Genomic DNA, 5,673 nt, shown 5'->3' with positions numbered 1-5,673 from the left:
ATTATTATATTATATATCATAATTATATAATATATTTTATAATGATAGTTTTATTATATTGTATAACATTTTATATATTATAATATTATAATTATATTAACAATTTTAAAAATATTGTTATATTATATATCATAATTATATAATATATTATATAATACTAATTTTATTATATTATATTACATTTTAAATATTATATTGATAGATAAAATATTAGTGTTACATATATTATAAAGGTAAGTTTGTCAACATGAAAATATTCATGTTCCATTAGAATTCTTAAAATTACAACCAAATAAATGAATCAACTTTTTTTTTTTCATTACCATTCTCATTCTCATTCTCATTACCATTCGTATTCTCATTTTTATTATCATTTTCTTACTGTAACTAAACGCACCTGAAAGTCATCTAATCGCGTCATATCCTGAATATTGACTGCTGCAGTCTTGTTACGTAGGATTGAGTATCCCAAAGCGGCAAAATTGATTTTAAGGATATGGACGTTTATCGTGTTTTGACCGTACTATTAAACAATAAGTGCATTTTATTGTTTATTTTTACTGGTTAATCCATATTTTGTGCATCAGGATTATTTTGAACATGTATAGAATTGGCCTTTGTGTTTTGTAAGTTTTATCTTTATATATTCTTCTTCATACTCGCATCGCCGACACAACGATGACAATTATGCTCGAATTAGATTGCTAAAGTTATAAAAGGTGTATTTATACATTTGTAATGCCTTTGTATTTATACATTTGTAATGCCTTTCTCTCTCTTGTAGACTTATTTTTGTATTTTTCTGAAACTAAATCAGAAATGCGGAGAGCAAAAAGGGTATCAAAATAAATAAATAATAAATTCCAAACCAGTGTCCCCAAAAATGACCAATTGTGTAAGTTCACTACTTTTTATTTCATACATATATAAAAAGAGAAAGGAGACAAATATTTATATAAGTGTATGAATGAGAGATTAATAATCTTTTTAGTCAGATAATTATATTTCTAAAACGCTATTTATAAAAAATAAAAGGTAAAAATTCTGATTTATGTATTATTATAAATAAATTCTACAATTTTTTTTACATTACCATATATTGAAATTGTGAAACTGATTTATGATGGTCCAATTCGCCATAAAATCATTGGTTGGTTTTATAGTGTTATATCCTATTATGACAAGTATTTGAAAGTCTCGTTGCACTAGGAAGTAGGAAGTGATAAAGTTGTTGTCCCTTTGCTTCATAATGGTGGATGTAGATCACCACTGGCAAGTATTATTATCCATCATCTTTATCCGCCACATTCTTCAAATTGTCATTATTCTAAAATTTGGTAGTTTAGATCCCGTTCATTTCACCGATTCGAGTTTAAAATTTAAATTTTACTACAGTAAAAAGCTCTAAGAAACAGTCATATCTAACTTTTTATTACAGTAAAAAGCTCTCACATAAAATTATATCTCAACTCAAATTAAAAACTTGAATTAACGAAGTTACTTGTTTTGATGTGATCTTTGGATCAACTTATTTATCGAGATGAATTGTCTTTTTGAAGTTTCCAGTGGGAGACATTTTAGTGCCAGTTTTTCCGTGGAGGAGATATTTAGCTAGGTGTTTTTGCTAGCGATTTGGCCATATAAATTTGATGATATGATGATTTGTATATTGTTAAAGCGAAAAAGAAAGATTTGTATATAATGAAGGAAATAATTACATTAAATATTGATGTGCGAGGTAGCCTAAATTTTGATATTTAAAGAGTTCATATGAACATCAAATATGATTAAATATCACTCTTAAAAAAAAAATAAAGTAAAAGTAATAAAACTGAAAAAAATACGATGCAGGTCTTAAAAAAAAAAATAGCCCTACCCTCTTATTGAGAAAAAAAAAAGCCTTCTTTTCTAGCTGGTTTGGAATTTAAAAAAAAAAAAAAGAAAATCACACAATTTCCTTCTAAATTATTTTTCTAACAAGCTTTTTGTCTCAATGTCGTTTTTTTTTTTTGCTCTGATTGTCTGAATGTCGTTTATTCTTCTTAGAAAAAGACAACTTCATTTTTCCTTCAATAAAAAACGGACGTGTCAATGTTGTCATCTGTAAGTAAAACAAGAAACTTCTTTTTGCCCTTTTTAGATGCCTTTTTGCTTCAATGTTTATTTTTCCAGCAAAACAACGTCGTTTCCCCCTTCTTGTCTTGACAAGAAAACGACACTTTCATTTAAAAAACGACACCTGCTGTTATATGTTATTTATTTTATTTTTTAATCGAAAATGCTCATTTCCAGAGAAAAGAATTTGGCGCGTGGTTTTACAGCCCGTGGCAGATGTTGTCGCCTGAAACTGAACTTCCACTTTCTCTCGCCTCTGTTACAGTGTTTCTTCAAAACCCTAGTTCGCTTTCTCCTCTCCCAAAATAGAGAAATATTTATTTCTGATTTTGTACTTTTGTTGTGAAGACTGACCCGCTTGAGGAGGTGGAAGCTCCACCGGCGTTTGGTTTGGCCCGCGACGGCCAAACCGGAGACAGTGACAGGAGCATTTCGGAGCTGATTTCCGATCTTCGGGTGGCGTTTCGGAGCTCCGATTTCGACCGCGTGGAGGAGATTCTGATCGCGAGAGAGGAGAAGCTGAAGCGAGAACTCGAGAGAAAGGAGGAGCAGTACGAGTTGAGCAGAGAGAGTCTAGGGATTGAGCGACTCGAGAGGGCCGAAGCCGAGGAGGAGCTCAAGAGCTACAAGGCCAAGTGCGTCGAGCTGGAGAATCTGAGGGAGAATATCGACGCAATGCGCGAGAGAGTGACATTGGCAGACAAAAGAGTGAAATCGGCGGAGGAGCGCGCAAAGAGATCCGAAGAGAGGTACGAGAGACTTCTTAGAGAAGTTAAGAAGGCAGAGCATGAAAGAAGTTGTGATCTCGTCGAGTTAAAGAAGAAGAATGGGGAATTGGGGTCAGAGAAGAGGAGAGCTGAGGAAGAGGTTGAACTATGGAAGAGAAGAGTTCAGGAGTTGGAGGAATGGGCGTCAAAGGCTGAGGGTGTAAAGATCGTACTTGCTGAAAATGGAGGTACTATTCGCATACTTGCTATGTATGTATGTTGGCTATATCATATATTTGGTATGTATGTAGATATGTATGTTGGCTTTATCATATATTTGATAGAGATGTAATAATATGAATTGGAGCCCGTATCCATGCCCATTGACGGATCGGGTCGGCGGATCGGGTCGGCACGGTTCGTTATTGTTTAAACAGAAATAGTAGGAAATAGACCAATATGAAAAGTTTAAGAAAGTATATAAGCTAATTTTTAGTTATAAAAATTAATAGGCCATAACTTGTCAAGTTATGATTCATAATCAGATAAGTTATAGACAAACTTGTCAAGTTATGATTTATAACCAGATAAGTTATGGACGAAAACAGTAATTTAGTCTATTTTTTAACTTATGTAAACTATTAATCTATTAATTTTAATTCATCTTAAGTGTTGGCCTATTTTCTTTTTTCTCCTTGTTTAAAGCATGATTCAATGGATTAGTCTAGACCAATATATATTGACCTTGTACGCCCATGACAAATTATAAATCAAGCTAGGACCCATATATCCATTGTGGGCCTATTCCTAATTTTATTTAAATATATATATATATATGCCCTGTTTAGTTCGCTGATTCGAGTTTTTAATTCGAGTTGAGATGTGATTTTATGTGAGAGCTATTACTGTAGCAAAAAAGTTAGATGTGACTATTTCTGAAAGCTTTTTACTGTAGTAAAACTCGAATTCTAAACTCGAATATGTGAAATGAACAGTGCCATATTTTTTCATGTTCATTCACGGGTGAACATGGCTGAGTATGGCCTTCTCTAGCAGAAGGCCTCACACATCACATTATGACGGTCTTTTTTTTTTCTTACTTGTAGGCATGTTTTGTTTCTGAGAAGTAAAGCTGAGACTCAGATACTGAAGAAACTCTGTTCATTTTACCGATTTAAATTTAGAATTTAAATTTTGTTATAGTAAAAAAATTTTAGAAACAGTCAAATTTAACATTTTTATTACAGTAAAAAGTTTTCACATAAAGTCACATCTCAACTTAAATTAAAACTCAAATCAACGAACTAAACGGTGTCCGTAGATAATGTATTATCACTTTGATATTATACATTTAATATATATAATAATTATTTAAAACATATATGAACTAAATATTATATATATATATATATATGCATGCCATATTCACCTGTGAGTGAACATGGCATTAGATTCCCGTTCCCCCCATGCAATTATAAACGGTGCAGGCCTAACATAGAGGCTGAAGGAAGGCTGCAATGTGTAATGATATTGTCCAATTAAATCACATTTGAAAGAAAAAAATAAAAAAATAAAAAAATAAACTTTTTTACCTATAAATGGACGTGGAAACTTTACATTTGAGCCTACTCATTTAACAAACTTCTCAAAAAACTTGAAGGTATAATTTTATTTCATTTATTGTTTATTAATTTTATATTGTTATAAGTTAATTTTATTGTGTAATTATTTTATTTTATTTTATTTGTATTGATTATATTATGTTAATTTATTGGTTTTTTTATTAAAGCAATGACACCATCACATAGAAGGAGAATCAATGTTTCAAATTTGGTGATCAACGAAGAAGAACAATTTGATGATCCACTTGAACAAATTAGAGTTGACTCACTATCTCAAATTGGTGACTCCTTTGATGTGACTCGTAAAGACAAAAGGAAAGTGCAACGAACTTCACCAGTTTGGAATTATTTTGATCTAATAATGCGTAAAAAGGAGAATGGTATAATAGAAGAACGTGCAATTTGTAAAGTATGCAAACAAGACTACACAGGTAAATCCTCTTCTGGTACTAGTCACTTAGAAAGGCATCGCAAAAAGTGCGAAGCTAAGCATGGTGTAGGTGGTGTTGATTGTCGTCAACATACACTTCAATTTAGCTCTAATGGTAGTGTTACTGATTAGTCATATGACCAACAAAGAGTTAGAGAATGGCACACTAGATATTTGGCTAGTGCTCAACAACCAATTAGTCTTGCTGATGATCCGGCCTTTGAGGAGTTCATTCAAAATGCTTATAATCCATAATATAGGCGTGTTTCAAGAACTACCACAAGAGCTGACACCATGAAAGTTTTTCATTCAATGAGGAAAAAATTAGTAACTGAATTTAGTTCATTCACTGCATCTGTTCTATGCGCATATGATTTGTGGGAAGGTCGCACCAAAACTAGTTATATATGTGTAATTGCACATTATGTAGATAACGATTGGTTTTTTCAAAAAAAAGTTAATTACTTTTCGATCAATGTCTTATCCTCATGATGCCAATGTCATTCATGATGTCATTACGGAAGTTTTATATTTTTATGGCATTAAAGAAAAGGTTTTGAGTATCACATTTGACAATGCATCTGCTAATACTGCTGCTATTAACCTTTTCAAGACAACTTTGAAACCACAACATGGCGGAACACTTTTTCACTAAAGATGTGTTTGTCATATTATTAACTTGTGTATTCAAGATGGCATGAAATTTTTTCAAGGTTATCTGGAAAATGTTCGAACAGCATTGGGTTACATAGCAAGTTATGGCTCTCAAATTAAAGAATTTGCTAAGCTTTGCAAGAGA

The sequence above is a fragment of the Morus notabilis genome, unplaced genomic scaffold (genome assembly GCF_000414095.1).
Source record: "Morus notabilis unplaced genomic scaffold, ASM41409v2 Scaffold118, whole genome shotgun sequence".
In the NCBI taxonomy this organism is placed as follows: domain Eukaryota; kingdom Viridiplantae; phylum Streptophyta; class Magnoliopsida; order Rosales; family Moraceae; genus Morus; species Morus notabilis.
This window is presented reverse-complemented; position numbering follows the sequence as displayed.